The 22,927-nt window shown below is 37.6% G+C and overlaps 1 pseudogene; it reads left to right on the top strand.

Annotated features, from left to right (window-relative positions):
• The window catches only part of LOC110223792 (uncharacterized), a 55,054-nt pseudogene extending 34,260 nt beyond the window's left edge, over positions 1-20,794 (top strand).
• Positions 20,795-22,927: the final 2,133 nt, after the last annotated feature.

Here is a 22,927-nt window from a genome sequence, read left to right as displayed (position 1 = left end):
GAATGAATTCAACGCAAATCTTCTTCAGCCAGAGGAAAAGTTTATTAGTGATAAATCACATTGACCAGGTGACACCCGTAAAGACGAGTGGGCATGAAAAGTTCTCAGCCTTTTGAGCGTGAGATTCTCAGCATCTGAATGAGGGCCAAGGTGGATCTTAAATACTAAAGTTAACATTGGGTGGCCAGAGAAGGGGGTTGGGGAAAGGGTCTAGGTAAGAATTCTAATTGGGGAGGTCAGAGAGATTGAATAGACAATGGGAATAGATAATGGAGGGAACAGGAAGGCAGAAGTTTGAAAGGCATCTGCACAAAATCAAGGTGGGGCTAGGACTTTCAAAAGGAGATACAGGAAGTCGATAAGGAACAGTCTGAGACCAGAGAAGGCCTTTCTGGGGCTTATAGACAAAAGGGAGCCTAAGGCTTTCAAAGGGAGATGAGGGTCTGGGGCCTGTGAGTCAGATTTCCTTTGGGGCAAAGGGCGAAGATCTTGGCTTGGGTCCCGCCCTATCAGTCATGATGTAAAGAAGAATTAGAACTAATGGGAGGAATTGTAGAAAGACAAAACAACAAAAAAAAAGGAAAGCAAATAGTATGCTTCCATCTGCATTCAGACTGCAAAGTTCTTCTCTCGATGTGGATAACATTTTCCATTGTGAATCTTTTGGAGTTGTCTTAGATCCTTGCATTGCTGAGAAGAGCTAAGTCTATCGAGGTCAGTTATCACACAAAGTGGCTATTACTGTATACAATGTTCTCCTGGTTCTGTTCATTTCACTCAGCATCAGTCCATTCAAGTCTTTCCAGGTTTTCTAAAGTCTAGAATCTGCTCATCATTTCTTAAAGCACAGTAGTATTTATTACATTCATATACCACAACTTGTTCAGCCATTCCCCAATTGATGGGCATCCCCTCAATTCCCAATTCTTTGCCACCACAAAAAGAGCTGCTATAAATATTTTTGTACATCTGGGTCCTTTTTCCATGTGTATGATCTCTTTGGGATATAGCCCTAGAGGTGCTATTGCTGGGTCAAAGGGTATGAACATTTTTATAGCTTTTTGGGCATAATTCCAAATTGCTCTCTAGAATGGTTGGATCATTTCACAACTCCACCAACAATGCATTAATGCTCCAATTTTTCCACATCTTCTCCAACATTTATCATTTTCCTGTTTTGTCACTGATAGGTATGATGTGGTACCTCAGAGTCTTTTTGATTTGTATTTCTCTAATCAATAGTGATTTAAGCATTTTTTCATATGCCTGTGGAATAAGAATATAAAAATATTCTTAATAAGAATAAAATATTCTTCCAAGAAGAATACACATCAGAGACAGAAGCAATAGGAGTGCCATTTATTAAAGGTTCCATGGTGATCTCGATGGGGAAATAAGGAAACCCATGACAAGCAATAGCCTGCTGTGGTTTCTCCAACTGCTGTTCTCTCCCTCACCTGAAGGCTTGCAACAATTCTTGCCTCATTGTCACTAAGGAAGAGAGAACTCAGGTTACTTGCTCTGTTAAAATCTTTGCCTGCCTACTCATTTCTGGCTCTGCAGCCAATGAAAATGCTTTTTATCATCATCTAAGGGGCACAAGAGATTGTCACAGAATTTCTAGGTGGGCTCATAAGTGAAGGGCAGGTCCCTCCTTCTGGAAGCAGCTCACATGAGTTGGCAGTAGAGCACACTGCTCAAGCTTGTACGACTGGAATCTATTACCAGTCCTTGTTATACTCTTCCCCTACCCTGAACCATGTGAAAAAATTTGCCATTTCAGAAAATACTGGGAAGATTTATATGAACTGATACAAAGTGAAATGAGCAGAACCAGGAGAATATGTACACAGAATAGTAATTTTTTAAATGATGATCACCTGTGAATGATTTAGCAATTCTCAGCAATATAGTGATATAATTACAAAGATTTTATGAAGAAAAATGCTATCCACCTCCAGAAAAAGAACTGATGAAGTCTGAATGCAGATCAAAACATACTTTTTAAACTTTCTTTATATTTTTCTTGTTTTTTTTTTCTTTTTGGTTTGTTTTCCTTTACACATAGCTAATATAAAACTGTGTCTTACATGACTGCACATCTATAATATATAGCAAATTGCTCTGCCTTCTCAAGGAGGGGAGAAGAGAGAGAGAGGGAGGGAGAGAATTTGGAACTCAAAATTAAAAAAAAAACCCTAATGTTAAAAATTGTTTTTATATGAAATTGAGGGAAAAAAAAGAAAAAATGCTTTCATTTTTGTAGTAGTTTTCCTCCCACCCTTCCTTCCCTACTTAGCATATTTAGGTTCTTTCAATTCCAGATAGGAGTACAGAAATATTTACTATTCACCACGGCATTTATTGAAATTTTTCTTAGAGTTCTGATTCAAATGCAGAATTTTTAAGTGTTGCTTTCTGCCAAACTGATCGAGTTCTTATTTATAGTCAAGTGACTCTCCCTTTTAGGATAGAAGGATGCCAAGAGTTTATTTCTATGTTACTGTATTACTACTACTACTACTACTACTACTACTACTACTACCCATTTTCCTCTTCCTCCTAGCTAAAATTTATACTTACCGTATACCAGGCACTAATGCCTTGTGCATAATAGGTATTTAATAAATGTTGAATTATTGAATTGAAAATGATATTCTTATCTAACTATCAACAAAGCATACACTTTTAATGTTTCCCCCCCTGGGATGACAGATAGACTTTTACTGGTATTCATCCTTTTTTTTTTGCTTGTTTTCACTTATGACCAAAGAAGCACATGGTAATAAAAAATTATATTGTATATAGTGCTTAATGTTCTCAAAGTACTTTACATATATTATCTCATCTATTCATCATATCTACTCTCTGAAGGTAGGTGCTATTATTATCCTGATTTCATAGGTAAAAAAACTAAAGGTTAGAGAGGTTAAATGACTCACCCAAAGTCACACAGCTAATACATATCTGGGGAGAGATTTAAGTTTTGGTCTTTCTCATTCTGAGTCTAACACGTAATCCACTATATCATTCTTTGAATTTTCAAGCTAACTAGCTAAGCCATGATAAATGGTCTGCTAGCAAATAGTAGAGGCCTAGCTGGCTCATGCACGCACAATATGCTCAAAAACACTTTGGCTTTATAAATATTTGGTGCTGACTACCCTTCCATAAACAACTATTTTCATAATAGTGCCATAGCAGCAAATGGTAAAGTAGATATATAATCAAATATTCAGAAGAAATTTTAAAAATCATGTATTAATTCAATTTAATTAAAATGAACAAACATTTAGCACCTGTTATATGTAAAGGACTTTAAATGTATTTTTAAAAAATTCCCCCATCTTTAAGCAGTTTATGTTTGAGTGAATACTTACGAAAGTAGTAGCAAAAGAGGGCAGAAGGACTCCTTAGAGATTTAAGAGTATCTGGAAAGCTGTTTGTTTTTGTTTTTGTTTTTTTTTGGGGGGGGGAATGGCGAGAGCAATGTGTGGGTGTTTGGGGAAAGGTCCATTAGAGCAGAGGGAGTAGCCAACTGTCAAAAGCAGCAAAGGGGTCAAAGAGGATGAAGGCTGTCCAACCCTAACATTTTACAGATGAGTAAACAGAGGCCTAAGGAGGTAAATCACACAGGTGAGTAACCATTAGACATAGTAATTAGATGCAAGTCTTCTAACTCCAGAGCCAGACCTTTGTTCATTGTAAATTGATAGTTGGATTTGGCAATTAAAAGGTCAGTAGGGGTCTGGTCAGAAACATTTCTTTGAGGTAGTGGGGGTAGAAGGTCAAATGCAAGGAAGGAAGACAGTGAGTAGTGAATAAGTAAAGGAAAAATACATAGATACTGGTTGATTATTCGTGGTCCAAAAGAAGTGAATGGTTGTGGGAATTACCCTGAAAACTTATTTACTTATAATGAGTTCTGCTATGACAGATGATATGTCATCAATGAAGACGTTAGCAATATTTTTACTCTAATACTAGAATTCGTATGAAGTTGTTCAACCTACCTCATAGTAAATTACATGTAAATATTTGGTACAGGTCAGATTACAGAATGCTATTTCAGTGTGGTAGAGGCATTGCTTTCTTCAGATAGCAGAAATAAAAATACTGTTGCTTGATATTCTGAGGAATATTAAGTGGAAGTAGAAGTTTTTCAGATGTTTGGACACATTATAGGCAGAGTAGGTATGCACTTCTATCTCTCAAATGGGAAAAAAAATCTTCTAAATTCTAAGCCTTTCCACTTCTAAAAATATCCTCTTTATTGCCTTGTTTTAGATCACGGTGTGGGAGGCAATTATATTTCAATGATTCCTGCATAGATTAAGCTAAAAAAAAAGGTCACTTTGTGCCCCCTCAGTACCACATTTTAGTTACTTCTTGTTTAGTTTTTGGGTCTTCTTTATAAGAAGTTTGTTTTTTCTTTTTAGTTTATGGAATAAAACAAGCATTTCCCTAACATAGTACAATAAAAAAGATGATTGCACATGAAACTGCAAATCTACTATGCACAACTTTCTACTCCTTTCAAATATGCATGAAAATTATCACGTAAATTTTTTTTCTCTCTCCCTCCCTCCCTCCCAGATAGCTACCATTAGACACAAAAACAAGGATATATATGTAAAATTATTCTATACATCTATTTATCAGTTCTTCCTCTGGATGTAAATAGCGTCTTTCTTCAAATGAGGTATTCACTTGGTTCTTCTTAAAACAGTATTGCTGTCATTCTGTGCTGTGTTCTCTTGGTTCTGCTTTCCCTTAAGTAAAAATTGATTATCTTTTCAATGCTGACACTTTGCTCATATCTGCTCCTCTTAGTTCTGTCCACTTTTATAGGCTCATAGGAATAGAGCTAGAAATGACCTGAAAAACTATCTAGTTAAATCCCCTTGTTTTACCAGTGAGAAAATGAAGGCCTGGAGTTTGTGACTTACCCAAGGCCACACAGGTTATAAACATTGGAGGTGGTATGTGAAGCCAGGTCCTGAATCCAGAGTATCTCCATTTTCCCTGTATCAAATTACTTCTTTAACCTATATAATTTCCCTTCCGTGCTGATTTTCTTATATCTTTGTGGTCCTTTAGCCTAAGAATAGTAACTCACACGTTTATGACACTTTAAAGACTTACAAAAGGCTTTCCTCACAACAACCATGTGAAGAAGGTAGTGTTGAAAGGAAATTCTTCATTTGGGCTTTTCACCCTGATTAATGAGGCAAAATTCAGGAAAAAAAGTATTTAAAGGAATTTATTACAAGTTGAAGGGCTGATCACTGAAGAACAGTTATGACTTCAAGGTGGGGACAGCTTTTGTAGGTAATTTTAAGACAATCCAGATAGGTCCACCTCAGCCAAAGAGGTTGGGCCCTTGCTTCTCAGTTCCTCCCCAAGGGAGCAAGAACATGACAATTTGCAGGTGGGGGTACATGACAAAGATCAGGTTATACTCAAAGCTGCATACTTGGTGTCTTCTTCCTCACTAAACCCTCCCCAACACTTAGTTGATAAGCAGAGCTGGGAACAGTGGATAACTGAGTCAACATAATTTTCAACGATAGTATAGATATTATTGTCTCCATTTTACAGATGAGGAAAGTGGCTGTCAGGCAAGGTTAAGTTACTTGACCAAGTTCATATAAAAAAATAAGCAACGGAGCTCAAGTTGAACTCAGTTTCAATTCCACTACCACAGGATCATCCATTCCATTCACAGGTACATGTGCATGGAAGACAGAATTTAGATGATGTATGTTAGTGTCTCTCAAGGCAGTTAGAGTCTAGGAATGAAACTTTTCTTAAAAATTCAAGGTTTTATTCAGACAAAATTTCAATTCAATCTGCTTTATTAAGCATTTACTATTTATCAGGCTCTGCTAGAGAAACAAAAACAAAAAGCAAGAGTTTGCAGTTTCCTGGGAGAGGAGGGTAACAACAGATCCATAGATATGCAAATACTAATCTCCACTCTAAATGAAAAATAAATATATAAATAGATGGACTTTTTTGTGGCCTAGGGGTGGAATAGGGGTGGGGTTGGGAGGTGTTGACCCTTGAAATACATTTCTTTAATTCTAGTGTTCTTCAAGTAAAGTTATATGACTGTGATTCATGCAAGAACGAGTGAATGAAAAGCATTTCTTCTGTTCTTACTTTTTGTCAAGAACTCTGCTAAACTCTAGGAGTAAGAAGACAAAAAACGAGTGCATGCCTTCTTTTAGGTGAAGTCTGCACATTAATTAGTGAAGCAAGCATTCATTAAATGCTTTGCAAGTTGGAGCTGAGGATACGAAAGTGAAAGTCTGTGTCCTCAAAGAGTTTATAATCTAGTGTCAATGGAAATTAATGCAAATGCACAAATATAGGAAAAAAAACCCCAAATTCTACCCACAAAGAAAATCAGTATAGTTGATACAGGGGTCTTCGTGTTATATTTTTTTCAAGGAGCAGTGCTTGGTAGAATGGAGGTTGGGGGGATGGTTTTTTTTTTTTACACAATAGAGAGACTGTATATAGTAAAAATGAAAATGGAAAAGGAAGAACATTATTTTGGTGAAAAGGATCCATAAATATCAAGTACCACCCCACTTTAAACACAACTTGGACTTAATTTCCTTCTTAGATATCTGGTGTAATTAGATATGGGTAAGGTAGGGGAGAGGGCTGGAGAATGGCATATGAGAGATCAGTGTCCAGGGAAGAATGTTATAGTTTGGGAAATATCTCAGTGGGAATTTTATGCTAAAGGGGTCTCAGAAAGGTATAGGCAGACACCTTAAGAGAAGTTCAAAGCACCTTAAAATCCAGGCAATGTCCCTAAGAGCCCCAGTGTGGTTACAGTCTTAGCTATTAGAAAAGGTAGTGGGCAGGAGGAAGAGGAGAAGAATAAAAGATCTGGACTAGCTCATTGCTGAATAATTCAGATTTGGATGAGATAAATAAAACTCAGAGAAAAGAACCTTTTTTTTTCTTTGCCAGTCTGATAATTATTTTTTTTTCCTCCCCAATACATCGGGATTATCTTGGATAGGTAGGAAAGAACTTTATCTAAAGGTAGGTCAGTGAACTGCCTATGGGGACCTTGGACATCTCTGATTCAGTTTAATTACTTGTGAAATCAAAGGGTTTGGTCCTTTTTTAGCTCTTATTAGCAATTGTAAGGATTTCTTTGCATAGGGCTAGCCATCTTGAAATAGAATTACTTGGGAATTATGTTTTGGCTAAAATTATACCACTCAAGTCTCTATTTACTCTTGCCTCTAGACTCATTTTCTTTAAGGGTATAGCATTATCTGGGAGGATTAATAGATTGCTAGATAACCCTTTCTAGAGGATTAGGGTAAATTGGGATGGGAAGATGCAGTGGATTGGAAGAAGAGGTCAGGAGTAGCTGATGGAACCTGGATAACTGGGCATTCAGTTTTTGGGGGCAAAGAAGTATACTTTTGCCAGAATTTTAGAGAACTTTGAAAGAAGTGAAGGAAGGGAATTCAAGCTTCCCTGGCTTTACATTCCTATTAGACGAAGTTCTTTTCTTTTTAAAATAATTTTTTCAATGAATAAAAATATATTTTCTCTTCCTCCCATCTCTCTCATCTTCAGTTGAAAAAGAAAATAGCAAAAACCCTGGTAACAAATATAATAAAAACAATTCCCATATTGATCATGTCCAAAAATAAGTTTCAGTCTGTACCCTCAGTTCATCATCTCTTTGTGAAAAAGTGGATAACATGATTCAACATCAGTCCTTAGCCAGGTTCTTTCCTCTAAACTAGAACTGGCCCAACTCAGAAGTAAATGATCACCCTTTGTATGAGGTCATGTCTTTCAAAATACCCAGGAAATGGATTCCTTCTAAGCAGTGAGCCTGATGCAGGAAAACTCTTTCTGAAGTAGTTAGAGCAATTGCCTTGCTTTTAGCATTTGACTTGGTGAACTGGTAATAGCAAAAGAAAAAAAGAGAAAAAAGTTTTTAAACTCTGTTTTTGTATTCTTTTGAAAAGTAGAAGTAGTCCTTTCTATTCCTTGAACAAAACATTCCTTCTACCAACTCCTAGCATTTTCTTTCTCTGTCCCCCCTGCAATTGTTTCCTCTCTTCATCTCAACCTCTTGGCTTCTTCCCTGGCTTCCATCGAGTCCCAGCTAAAATCCCTTTCTTCAGGAACCTTTTCCTAATCACCCTTGATTCTAGTGCCTTCTCTCTGCTGATTATTTCCTATTTGTCTTACATATGGCCTATTTGTAAATGGTTACTTTCATATTTCTCTCCTTTAGACAGTGAGATCTTTGAGAGCAGGGACTGTCTGTGTTTTGTTTTGTTTTTTAAATCCCTAGCTCTGGCACATAGTGGGCACTTAACAAATGTTTGTTGCCTGACCAGTCCTCTTTCTATGTATCTATACTTTCCTTTTCCACCAATATCAAATAATTAAGACCTGATTATTGTCCTGGCAGAGGATGTGGTAAGGTTGACTTGGGGTCATTGAAGCAAAGATTTGAGCTAGAAAGGATCTCTGAGGCCATGTAGTCCAATCTCCTCATTATACAGGGGAGGAAATTGAGATCCTCTGACTCCAAGGCCAGCAGTTTCTACTGAACCACTATTTCTATTTGTCAGTCTTCCAGGGATCTAGGGTATTGGAAAGGATAATGACCCCGCTCTTTCCAATTATTCTGGAACTGTTCATATGAAAATTATTGGGGAGGGGAAACATTTCCCTGTCCATGTTGCTTTGACATTTATGGCAGGACATCTTGTTTTTGCAAACTGGCTAATACAAGTTGGAAGAGGGAAAAAAGAAAACCATGTAATTTTGCCTTAGGATGTGGACTTTGAAACTGAACATTTGCAATCACTTTCCTTTATCCCCTAAGACTGTATTACTATTTCACAAAGTCTTGGCTATTTGTCTATAATGGAATTGAGGGGGTGGGGTGTGGTGGGGTAGGGGTGAGCAAAGTCATTTAGTATTTGGGCAGACAACAGAGCCACATTAATAAGAAACATGATTCCTGGATAAATTCTGACAGTCACAACTATTTTGATTTCTCAATCCTTTGAACACTTTGTTTAGACCTTTCTGCTTATTTTCTTTGTACAATGTGATATGCCAAATTATGATCAGACTATAATAATATAGTTCTCATTTCCAAAGCATAGAATTTAACAATAATCAGACCTGGTCACAAAAATAAGCATATGTTTAGATTACCAAAATTTAAGAATGTAATATACTAAAAAAAAAAAGGGTTAACATCCAAAACCTGGCTATTCTTGAGTCCTGAGTTTGCCACGAACTGGCTGTGTGTTTCTGTTTCTTTATCTGTCAAATGGGATCAATAATACCTATGCTACCTGACTGACATGAAGATGAAGAAAAACAGATTTAAGAACAAAAGGAAGTCATCTTGGTTTCTCCCTCTCATTTTGTTTTTTGGCTATGATATGTGATCATCAGCCCTTACTATTTATATTTGCCAGTGTGTGCGCTAGACCTCTGGGGCCTTACCATCTACCCTGATACTATGCCCTGAGGACCCATGAGCATTTCCATCCATCTGTCAGCTGCACTCTGCCCTATGTATTGTCTTCCTCAATTTGAATGTGAGCTTCTTGAGAACAGGATCTTAACTACTAACACTTAGAGTGCTATATAAAGGTTAGCTGTTATTATTGTTAATAATAAGAATAAATATAACATTAGCTGTTGTTTTATGATCGATGTTGGCAAGTTAGCCTCTCTGGGCCTTAGTTTCTTCATTTGTAAAATGAAGGCTTTGTACTTGGAGATCTCTAAGGTTCCTTCTAGCTCTAAATTTCTGATCTAAATAGTCAGAAGAATTGCATTTCTGATTTGATGTCTTAGTAGAGAGCAAAGGAGACCCCTCTGTTGCCAATGCTAGAGAAGTTACCAGTCCTGGTGTTTAAGCTAGAGCAGTTTTTTGCATGTCAACTTGATTTAACTAATTGGTAACTTACTGGCAGCTAGGTGGTGCAATGGATGGAGTGCTGGTCTTGGAGTATGGAGGACTCTTTTCTGAGTTTAAATCCAGCCTCAGATATTTACTTACTCGTGTGACTCTAGGCAAGTCATTTAACTGTGTTTGCATCATCTGTAAAATGATCTGGAGTTTCCTCATCTGTAAAATGAGCTGGAGAAGGAAATGGTAAACCACTTCAATACCCTTGCCAAGAAAACCCCAAATGGAGTCATGAAAAGTCAGACTTGACAAAAAAAAAGAAAATGACTGAACAACAACTTACTTCACAAAGTTGCCTTTGATAAAGGGACTTGTATTTGCCCCAAGGCACTTTTCATTAATTATCTGCATTTCTATCTCTTTTCTATACCCTTACAGGTCAAATGTTCTTGGTTTACAACTGATCTGGAAATGAATGAAAAAACAAAACAAAACATTTATTAAGGACTCAGACCTGGCCATGTGCTAAATTCTGGACAAAGAAATACAAAAGCAAAGATGATCTTAGTCCTCAAAGAGTTTACAATTGTAATACAGAAGACAATACACAAATACAATACATAAAAGAGTGTAGTAGCCTGGGACTTTTGGATCCAGAAAATTACCAGAAGTAAATGTGGCCCTAAGGGAGTTGATGATACACCTGAATCCAGGAACTGCGACAGGGTTGATTTGAGTTTGATTTCACATGTTGGGGGGGGGTAGGTAAGAGAGGGAGGAAAAGGTACATAGAAAACTTTTGCAATTGGCAAGTCTCCTTAACCACAAGTTTTATGTTGGCCTTTTGCAAGTTTCCTTTCCCACCCTGCCAGGCTCTGTATATTCATTGAAATCTGATTTCAACTGCATAAAAATACATGGGGGAAAGACACATAATGCTATTATCCTTGAATCCCTGCATTCCCTCAGATAGTCTTGGACTTCAGCTTACCTAGAAATGTCCCTGTGCAGAGGGCAGAAAGAGCAACCTCCCAACATTCTCTCCTTTGGGGAACATGTCCCCAAGAAACAAAGGCTCAGCAGGTTTTGTGTCTTGGCTCTGATGGCCTACATCTCCTTTGACTGGATCATTACCCTCCCTACTGGACTCCAAGCATTTTCTTTCTTCCTTTTCAAGCAAGCTTCCATTTTTTAGGGTTTCCCCATAAACACCCTGGAGCAAAACATTAAAAAAGAAAACCCCCTGCCATTTCAAAATGACAGACAGCCTTGATTGATCAAATTCCTAGCTAATCACAGATACCCTGATGACATTTGAAGAAAGGAACTGTTTTTGCAAACTGAATTCCTAAGTGAAATGCCCATACCTCCACAATATTGAGATCAATAAACATTCATTATTGTTCCTATCTTGAACCTCTGAATAATTCACTTCTTAATTTTTAAAGGCCCAATGCAAAAGATTGATCTAAATAGGTTGATATTTTTAAAAGCTAGTAAAACAATATATAATTTATGCATACACAGCTTTTTGGTCCAGTGCCTAAGGCAATATCCTTTCTGTTGCAATTAAACATGTGAAAAATTTTCATCTTTTGAATTGCTAGTCATCTTTGTAGGTATAGGTTAAAAATACTTATGCAAAGCTCAACCATAATGCCTTGCACTTTCCATTTGGTATCTTATTTGAGCTTCATATCATTGCTATGAAATAGGTAGTATATCATCCTGTCCCCTTTTACACATACTAAACCTGAGTCATACCTTTAATAAGGAAAGGCAGTCTCTTATATTTAATAAGCATGGGGACTAGAGCTATAATTTTGTCGATCTAGGGAACTTCTGGATGAAGAAACTCCCTCTAGCAATTCAGGTTGGTGGATTCAGATGGATATTTTAGGCAAAAACTTTCCTCAGCTGTATCAACTTGAAGTCCTCAGTGCTCATTCTTATTGCATAGGCTTGTAAATAAATAAAGAATTATGGAGATCATCTGTATAACCTAGGACAAGTCATACAATGTCTCAGAGCCTCAGTTTCCTCATCTGTAGAATGAGGCAGTTGAACTAGCTGATTTCTACTAAAATTTCTTGATCTGACTTTCTGTCATTTTCTAAGTCTGGGAATTTCATTTTGGGAGGATAGTGCTATGGAGGTATCCAAGGTATATAGGCGAGAAAGAGGAAGCTAGACAGAGAAATCCATTCAGTACAGAGATTCAAGTTAAAAGGGTTAACAACATGGTCAGAAAAAGAGGTAAGATGATAATAAGATGCATAGCATAAAAAAATCATTAATATAGACCACATTTTTTCTTGAACTGCGGAGAAAGATATCAGACTCAAAGAATTCCTTGTCTTTCTATCACCAGTGCTGAAGTGTTGATTTTTAATTGATCAGCCAGTTTTTTTGTTCCCTTCCATCTTTTTGACCCTGATAAGATATAGAGGTATGATTATAAATTAATGGTTAAAAAAGCCCAAAGAAACATACTAGAAATATTGAGTGAATATTATCTATCTAAAGCTATACTTGCTCTATCTGTAATGAGGATCATGCTCAAAGTTGTCCTTCTAGGTTTTGGGAGACAATATGGAAACTCTGGGACCTTTCACTGGTCATGTGGAAGCCCAGAACTAAGAGGACTATGATAATATAAACCCTGAGTGGTCTCTTGAACTTTAACCTACCCTGTGACAGTAGAAGAAGGGCAGGATGGTGCTTCTGTGAAAAGAAGAGACAGCTTTCTTCTTGATATCTGCCTTCGACTTCATACAACTTCAGGACTGCTAATGAGTGGTGGGGAAGGGATGGCCTTTCTCTACTTCAGCATTTTGCTGATCATACCCATGTAGCAGCAAGCTTAGGGGGACTCAGCTAAGCCTTCTAGTCTCATAGATACATTTTCTTCTTTTGTGTTTTCTGAGTAGTAGGTAGCAAAGGAGTAATCTTGAGTTGTATATGCTCAGGCTTGGAGGATGACCTTGCATAATTGTCTGGTGCATCCACTAAAATAATGGCGGTTGATAACAGGCATCAAAGACTATACACATATAGATGTACATAATGTATGTGTGCCCATGTAAGATATGTATGTCCACATGGGCTGATTAAATGCAGCATGCAAAGTCAGTAATATGGGTAGATATCTTTGGAATCTGGCCCACCCCTCTCTAAATAAGACTGAGATCTCCACATGAAAAGGAACAAGAAAAAGTTATTGCCTATCTCCAAAATGGAAATTGACCTAAAAAATTTTACTCACATACACACACACACATGCTCACTTAAATACTTCTGGTTTAGGGTTCCAAGTTTGCTTAAGAACAAAAGCTGTTGAATGGTTGCTAGGCCTTATTAGGAGGGGAGTGTAGCTCTATGTTGCACCCACCAGCTTGGCTTTTCATCCACCAATAGTGGTTACACAAAAGGCCATCCCAAATAATAAATAGTGAGTAAACTCATTTATCTAAGCAAATAGAAAACAGTTATATTCTAGATGAGGAACAGAGACACAGAGAAGTTATTTACCAAAGGTCACACAGATATTAAGTGGCAGCAATGGGATTTGAACCCAGGTCATCTGACTCCAAATCCAGCACTCATCTTTTGACTTCATTGATTCTCAGGTGGGCAAGGAAGAGGAGTAATACCATTTTTTTAGGTCAATAGTTATTTCATAGAAAGCACACTATAGGTCAAAACATTGTCACAGTTAAGAAAATCATTCTATAGCTACAGTTTATTCCTTTCATATCTTACAGAATCCATCAAATAGTTCACATTCCATGTAATGAGAATGCTTTACTGTTTGACTACAGGAACAACGCCATTGATAACAGAAAGAATACCACATTGTCTCATTTGTGATTATGAACATATGAATTTTCTCAGATCTCAGAGGCGCTGGAGTTTTTCCAGCAGACTCTGGTGCTGTATTTACCAAGGTTGTGGCATGTTCACTCACTGGTGACCATTTCCCTTCAAAACACAATGTTTTGTCTAGCTTTCTCCTGAAACATCAGGGAAAATATCAAGTCTTTATGGTTTCTTTTCACTTGAAATAAGTGGTTACATTCTGAGCAGAAATTTTCTTTATGCCCAAATTTTCTTTTAGAATAATTCTGCTTCAATTAAAACTGAATTCTCTGAAAAACATAATGCCAGAAAATATGAGAAGGCACACCACTTTCTTTGTAGAGGTGAGAGGACCATGTATATGGAATGCTGCTTAAAATTTTTTTTTTTCAGCATTGTTGTTAATTTTGAGGAACTATTTAGTCACTGTCTTTTAATTCCTTGTTTCAAGAGATAGTTCTCTGGGAAGGGAAGACAGAAGGTTATAGGTTTGAATTAAAACCAAAGAATATCATTAAGGTATTTTAAAAAAGAATGGATCTATTTCCATCTTTAAACAACTATTTGGCCATCATTTTCACAATGAATTGTATATTTGAATGAACCAAAACTTTAACCTCTTCAGCATTTCTAAGTACTATGGAATGACTGATTTATGTATCATGGACATTTTGCCAACCTCCTTTAAACATTTTGGTGTCAGAACCTTGTTTTCAAAATTACTTCATCCCCACAATCTTCTATTTTTAACATGTCAAGTGTCACTTCACACAATTTTATAGCAATTCTTTGCTTTGAATAACAGCTCATTTGAAAAGCTGGCATGAAGTAACACTTCTATTTACAACAGTGAGTAGCACAAAACTGACTGGCTAATCTTGAAAGTATCACTGTTACAAGTTGAAACATGTTGCATGAAAGACCATCCTCCTCCATTTCCACAAGCCACACACAAAACAAATTCATTACTTTTTAGTTACCCTCTAAAAGGAAGGATGCACGACAGCATGGAGAAAGAAGCACCAGACCAGAAATCAGGCCTGAGTTCTAATATTGGCTTTACTGTGTGACTTTTGGCAAACTGATTTACCTGTCAGGGCCTCGGCTTCCTCATCTGTGTGTGTGTGGGGGGGAAGAGATTGTTAGCTATTCCCTAAGATTCTTCCAAGTTTCAAATTCTGTGATTCTAGAAATTTCTCATTCCTCATGTTTGATGTGGGGTCAGACAAATGAGAGAGTGATAAGTGGATGGATTTTGAATCAGAAGAGCTGGCATTGAATCCTGGCTCTGTCACTGTTCTAAAAACTGAAAATGAAAGTACACAGATTGTATAAACTATATTAGCTCTTAAGTCACCTATATGATGATAAGCGAGTCATTTAACCTCTTTGGGTCTGAGATTCACCTGTAAAATGAAATAGTTGAATTGAACAATCTCTGGGTCCCTTTCTGCTTCTCGCTCTGTGATTCTATGTGGGTTGTTTGAGGAAGTTGTGCCATTTTAGGTATGCTGACTCATTTCTCAAAATTCAGGGAAAAAACATCAACAATAACATTTAGGGCTATTCATTCAAAACCATTAGGATTATTGAGTCTGATTTCCAACCAGCAGGATAAACAAATCCCTGCCCAAGTGGACCTTTTTACAGTAACTCATCAAAATCAATTCTTCAATGGACCTGTATCACAAAGGCCTTCTAATAGGCTTTAGGATTTTGCAGTTTGCATTGATCACAAGTACAGGTTAACTCTTTTCATCACTAGCGGCCTTCTTTCTTTCTTTTTCTTTTTTCTTTTTTTTGAAGCAATAAGGGGTTAAGTGACCTGTCCGGGGTCACACACCTAGTTAGTGACAAAGGCCAGATTTGGACTGAGGTCCTTCTGACTCCAGGCTGGAGCTCTATCCACTGCATCACCTAGCTGCCCCTAGAGGTCTTCTTTCTAAGAAGCTTAAAATTTTCGTTGATTTTAAACAGCCTTGAGACCAACTGACCAGTGTTAGCCATACTTCAGCTTTCTACATATGAACTTTAGCATTTAAAACTGTTAGAATAGGAGTAACAGGAAAATGGACATGGCTAAATAAAAACAAGTCTTCTAAGAAGTAATAGAAGGGCTTGTGAAACTTCTTAAGGGTGTATCTATTCTTCATTTAAAAAAAATACATTTTTGATTGGGATTCATTTTGCTTTGGCACAACAGGTAATTCCTAATCAAAACCCAGATGTGCCTTACCTTGCCATTTTCACTCAACACACACACACACATTCAGACAGAGATAGAGCCAGTGAAAAGTAGAGACAAACAGGCAGACACACACAGAGACAGAGAGACAGAGAGAAACAATCTTCCAACACAGATAAGAAAATCCTCCTACTAGCTGACTGGACTGATAGTAAACTTCACTTTTCCACTTCAGCAGCTTACCATTGTTAATAGATGGGAAGGATGCATGCTTTGTCCTAGTATTTGATTTGACTTTGTTGCCTTTTATTGTTGATATCACTCACATTGCTGGGCTCCTTGTGTCTGTAGTTCTTTCAACCGTTTTGTTTAACATGCATCACTTTACATAATTCCTCCCAGTTTTCTCTGAATTCTCCAGTTTTGTCATTCCATATGGCTTATTAACTTTCCTTTACATTCCTACAGCATAGTTTGCATAGATATTTCCCAAATATTGGTTATCTAATTTTGTTGTTGTTATTGAATGAGATGTTGTCCAGGGTACTTTTGAATGTATGGGTGTTCTTGTTTTCTTTAACCTATTCTCCTGTTTCTATCCTTAATCTCTTAGAGTCAATTAGTGGTAAAGGAAGTGAAGCATCAGTTTCCAGTTGACTCATTTGTCTGAAGCCTTTGGAATGAAAATTTCATTATTCCCACTAGCCATGGGTGTCCTCCATAGCTCTGTCCTGGCCCCTCCTCTTTTCTCCATTTGTACTGGTTCACTTAGTTATCTCACCAGCTCCCATGGATTCAATTATTATTTATATGCAAGTGATTCTCGGATCTATTTATCCAACCTTAACCTCTTTGTTAACCTCCAGGCTCAAGTCTACAATTGCCTATTGGACATCTCAAACTGCATTTTCTGTAGTCATTTCACACTCATTATGTCCAAAACTGAACTCATTATATTTCTCTCAAATCCTCCCATTTTGTTCCTATCCCTATAACTGTCTAAAGTACCACCATCTTCCCAGTCATTCAAGCTTGCAACCTAGATGCCATCCTCCACTCTTCATTCTCTCTCCTGTATATAATCTGTTGCCAAATCATGTCAATTCTATCTAAGCAAATCCTCTATTATATACCCCCTTCTACCTTATCACACTGCCACCACCCTGATGCAGGCCTTTTTCGTCTCATACCTGGACTATTTCAATAGCCTACTGGTTGTTCTCACTACCTCAAATCTTTTCCCACTCCAGTCCATCCTTTACTTAGCTATCAAATTAATCTTCCTAAAGCACAAGTCTGACCAAGTTACCTCCCTATTCAATAAACTCCAATGGCTTCCTATTACCTCCAGTATCAAATTTATAACTTTTTGATTGGCTTTTAAAGCCTGTCATAACCTGGCTCCCTCCTACCTTTCCAGTCTTCTTATACTTTACTAGTCTCCAAGTACTCGGCAATTTAATAATACTGACCTCTTTGTTGTTTCTAGCACAAAATGCTCCATCTCCCTACTCTGCATTTTTATTGACTGTCCCCTAGGCCTGAAGTTCCCCAGGACTGTCTCTCTTCCTCTCAAAGTTTTGGCTCCTTTTAAGTCTCAGCTAAAAGTCTACCTTCTGCAAAAAGCTTTTCTTAAGCCCCCTTACTATTAGTGCCTGCCGCTGGAGATTATCCCCAATTTATCCTGTTTATATCTTGTTTATGCATAGCTGTCTCTATGTTATCTTTCAAATTAGGCTGTGAGCTCCTAGAGATCAGAAACTCTTTTAACTTTTCTTTGTATTCCCAGGACTTAGCATAGTACCTGGAACATAGTAGGTGCCTAACTGTCGACCGACTGACTGCTTCCTGATTTTTATACCTTTGTCATATGCTGACTATCTTAGGTTGCTATTTTCTTTCCACAGGCAGACTGAAAAGCATTGTTAGTGCTGATAACTTAACACTTCATTGTGGATAGCTACAGGACAGGAGGGAAAAGGACTTAGAACCATGCCATTGGATAGAATAACTACAATAGAGTCAGAGATCAGGGAATGGGAGTGCAGGGCAATTCTTTTAGTAGGAGATCATAGGATCATAGATCCTATGGTTGATAATTGCAGGTTAGAGATAGAAGGGGCTTTAGAAGTCATATCATTATTTGCACATCAAATGAGACAATATTTGTAAAACCAATCCAACATCAATAAATTACAGTCTGTTCTAAGAAAGAGACAAACAAAATCAGGGTGCATATGTCCATGGTTTAATTTTTCTCAAGCTGGCTTGACAGGCATTGCATGGGAGTTCAGTACAAAACTGGACCTAGGGGGCCAGTTCAGAACTGGCTCAACTTGAGATTTGGGGGTATAGGGTTATATGCCCTTCAAAGAGTAGGTATTCCCAATCAATGTGATTGGTGGACATACTAGTAAGTGAGTTATATTAAAATGAAGCTTTGAGTAAGTGACTTGGGTCACTATCTTGGTCAACAGGTGCTGATATCACCTGCTATCTGGGCAAAGGAAATACCACCCTCAGTCTTGGGAATCTATCCTCACCTGAACCTGAGTAGGATAAAATCAATTCAGGCCTGGGTTGGAGTTTGAGCAAGATAAGATTCAATGCAATGTCATTATCAGTAAAGTCCTTTTGAAGAACTTTGGACAGAAGATTGGGGTGGGGGAGCTCTGAGTCTCCAAGACACAGATTACCAAGAGAAATAATTTTTGACAAACCTTAGCACAGAACCTGGCACACAGTAGGTCCTTAATAAATATTGTTCCATCCCCATCCCCATCTAATCCACACTTCTTGCTCCAAATAAGGAAACCAGTGGTGAGTTAATTTATTTGTCCAAGGTCATATAGGTAGTACATGGCAGAATAGGAAATTAAATCCAGGTTCTTTGAGATATGCAGTTAGTTACTCCAAAGCCTAAAGGCAAAGTAGTGGTCAGAGTCTGGGATGCCAGGACAAAATGGAGAACAAATACGAAGTTTAGAGTCCAAATAGGTAAGCCAGGATTTGTCTTCAAATCTTCAAGCTGGACAACAAATGGACTAGAAGGTATAGGCCAGCAGACCAAATTCAAAGAGCCAAGTCAAAGAAGAGCATAGAGGGAGGAGAGTTTACATGAATCTGGAGTTTAGGGCTTAATTAAGGTCCAAGGAACTAGATACTAGATGGAGTACAGACCTTGAGACAGAGAACAACATGTTAGAATCTAGAAGAGTGAGTCAGGGACACCCAAGAGAGAGACTGAAAAACCCTGTGTGCTAGGGTAGAAAGATCACCAAATTTGATATCTATCTTTCCTTCCTTCCTTCCTTCCTTCCTTCCTTCCTTCCTTCCTTCCTTCCTTCCTTCCTTCCTTCCTTCCTCTGCTCTGCCACTAATTCACTGGATGACCTTGGATAAGTTTTTTAATCTCTCTGGGCCTTGAAATTAAGAGACATTGGTATGATTAGAAGGCCACTGAATATGTAGTTAAGAGAATTTGGTTGCAGTCTTACTTCTGCCACTAAATGCCAATGTGATCCTAAACAATTTATTTAACCTCTCTAGGCCAAAGTTTCATAGTAAAAAAAAATGTGTAAAAATGAAGGGCTTGGATCAATTGGTCCCTAAGGTTCTTTTCAACTCTGAGACTGATTTTCTAAGGGATTAAACAGGATAATAATAACAATAGTAATAGTAACAACAACAACAATGATATTTACAGAGTGCTTTAAAATCTACAAAGTGCTTTAGGTACATAATCTCTTTTGAACCTCATAACAGGTACCATTCCTATTTTACAGATGAAGAAGCTGAGTCTCAGAGACGATAAGTAACTTGCCCATGGCCACATAGCTAGCATTAGAGGTAGGGTTTGAGGTCTTCCTTATTCCTAGGTCAGTACAATTACTACAATACTCTCTGATTTTATGTGGCAGTTGCTCTCTAGATCATTGTAGGATTTCACAATCTCTAGTGGTTATAGTTGAAGAATAAATCCTATAAATCCTCCATAGTTCTAAGTGGAAAAAAAAGAAGACCATTTCTGTGTTCACTAAGGTGGATCAGCAGGCAATCAATGATATTGTTGCAGACTTGATATAATTTGGTAACCTAGGTAAATAACAATTTTGAAGGATTAGGTGGATTATGATACCATAGGCTGTGATTTTATTTTTAAAAAATCAAAATGAAAATTTTATTGTGTGTAAGACACAGCCTACACTACACATAAGAATGATCATCCCTAATTGAAATAAGGATGGAGGGTGAACCCAGAATTCTATTTCTGGTATGAATCTAAAAATCTTTATTAAAAAAATTCCAGAAGCATCAATTTTTGCTTTTAGAGTTGTGATGGCTTGTGTGATATATGGTTTGCTTTTAATATTTTTAACTTTTGGATTATTATTTAAACCATCCTATAAGACTCTGATAGTTTTCATGTTGGTTTTCTGGGACTTGGAGGTAATGTAGAGACCCCTGCTGTTGATGCTCTTCCCTATTTCTTTGTTTTCTTGGTGCACATGGGGAATTCAAAGCTGTCTGTAGTTTCCTCTCATTTCTGTTTCTCTCAGTTGCTTTTAAGCATTTGTGCCGAAACCTTATGCAGCTTGCTGTTCTGGGCAACCTTCTTTGCTTCTTTCCCTTTTTGAGTGATCTTCTGAATGTGATCTTTAATTCAGGAAACTGACAGGGAGCACGTAAGGGGAGGAAAGTCAGCAGATGGACTGAGGAGGGAAGAGAGTAACAGAGAGGCTGGGCATGGGCCGGAGGCGGCTCAACCTAGTGGCACTAGTAGCCTGATGCACTCCTTGCCTTTGAAGAGGGCTTGAATGCGGGCTGTTTTATGCTTGAACTGAAATAAATCAATGAGCTCAAAATGGGAACACACTGCACTAATTTGGCACACCCTGAACAGAATAATAGAATTATGTCTGAATATTAGGTTTTTATGAAATACTAAACAAACCAAAGTTTGTTTTCCCCCACCAACAAAATACTTAGAGAATTACTTTGAGGCAAAAGTGAATCTATATATTTTCTAAATCCTGAATCAAGCAATCAATCAATAAACATTTATTAAGCAACTACTATGGGCCAGGCACTGTGCTAAATTCTGGGGATACAAAAAGAGGCAAAAAACCATTTCTGCCCTTATGATCTAATGGAGAAGATAATATGCAAACAACTATTTATAAAGCAAGCTATGTATAGGATAAATAGGAAATACTTAATAGAGGGAAAGCACTGGAATTAAGAGGGGTTAGGGAAAGCTTCCTGTAGAAGATTGAGTTTTAGCTGGGATGTAAAGGAAGCCAGAAAGATTAGTAGTTGGAGTAGAGGATTAGAACAAAAAATTAGAACAAAGCTAGAAAATCAAAATATACTTTCCAGTACAGTAAATGAAGCACTGGGCCTGGAGTCAGGAAGACCTGAGTTCAAATCCGGCCTCAGATACTTACTAGCTGTATGTGACCCTGAGCAAATCACTTAACCCTGTTTGCCTCAGTTTCCTCTTCTGTAAAATGAGCTGGAGAAGGAAATGACAAACTCCAGTATCTTTACCAAGAAAACCCCAAATGGGGTCAAAAGTCAGACATGACTAAAACAACTGAACAACAACAGCATGTTGGTATTCCATTCAGTCCAATTAAACAAACCTTTATTAAGTGCTGTTGCATGCAAGTGCTCTACTAGGTGCTAACGATATAAAGATCAAACTACTATGACCCTAAGAAACAATGGATATGATAGATAAGGAGAAGCATTGAAAAACTCATATGAGATAATGTAAAATGAAGAAGAGCCTTTCCTGGTTCAGGAAAACAATATACATTGTGACTAGATCAATATAAACTCAAAGACCCACAACAAAATAATTGAAACTAACTGCTGTGAAATTACAGTGAAGATACATGAAGTCCATTCCTTCCCTTTTTTGGGGGAATATGGGTGTTGTGATGGGAACAATATCCTAAGGCCCCTTCCCATGTGAGTTGGGCTAATTTTTACTTAAAGGTATTGAAATTATCCCTGAAATGTGATTGAGCCAAGGGACCCAGACCCTTGATATTGACAGCTTTCTGGATGACTGGATATTGAAAAGAGCCAGGATCCTAGGGTTTGAAGCTCCTCTCTCTTGTTGCTGACCTTTAACCAGCAGAGTAACTACTAGTACAGGTATCTAGGAGAGCTTAGCTTAGTGGAATCAAGGATGGTCTAAAATCGGGGCTTCTTAAACTTGTTCCACTCGGGACCCCTTATCATGTTTAGGCAGCATTCCTTGACATTGTGTGGCCAGAACCAAGGCTACAGTGAAGTTGTGTGATGCAACATGGGCAAGCTCTGCCAGAAATACCTTGGATTCATTATGCATTTGATTTGAATTAATTTTTGGTTGTTGCATGTTCAGAAATCTCTTCCTTCCTTCCTTCCTTCCTTCCTTCCTTCCTTCCTTCCTTCCTTCCTTCCTTCCTTCCTTCCTTTCTTTCTTTCTTTGTTTCTTTGTTTCTTTGTTTCTTTCTTTCTTTCCCCTAGGGGTAGCTATGTGGAACAGTAGACAGAGAAGTCAGGATTTGGACCTGGAGTCAGGAAGTCTCGAGTTCAAATTTGGCCTCAAACACTTACTAGCTGTTTGACCCTTGGCAAGTCATTTAACCTTTGATTTCCTTAGTTTTCCTATCTGTAAAATGAGGTTAATAATATCACTCACCTTCCAGAGCTGTGTGTAAATGACAAAATAATTGTAAAGAGCTTAACTCAGTGCCTGGCACATAGTAAGTGCTATATAAATTGGAGCTTTCATTATTTTCTTTTTTTAAAATCTTTGCTATAAAAGATAGCACTCTAAGAGGGAAGAGGCAAGACATATTTGAAAATGTAAGTAGTGTAAAAATAAAATGTATCAATGAAATTTAATTTTCTTGCATTTCTTAAATCTAAGACCTAATTCAAATTTATAAGAA

Source organism: Phascolarctos cinereus, unplaced genomic scaffold (assembly GCF_003287225.1).
Source record: "Phascolarctos cinereus isolate Bilbo 61053 unplaced genomic scaffold, phaCin_HiC Scaffold_726;HRSCAF=1367, whole genome shotgun sequence".
Classification (NCBI taxonomy): domain Eukaryota; kingdom Metazoa; phylum Chordata; class Mammalia; order Diprotodontia; family Phascolarctidae; genus Phascolarctos; species Phascolarctos cinereus.
The sequence above is the reverse complement of the archived record's forward strand: the minus strand, read 5'-3'. Positions and strand labels throughout refer to the sequence as shown.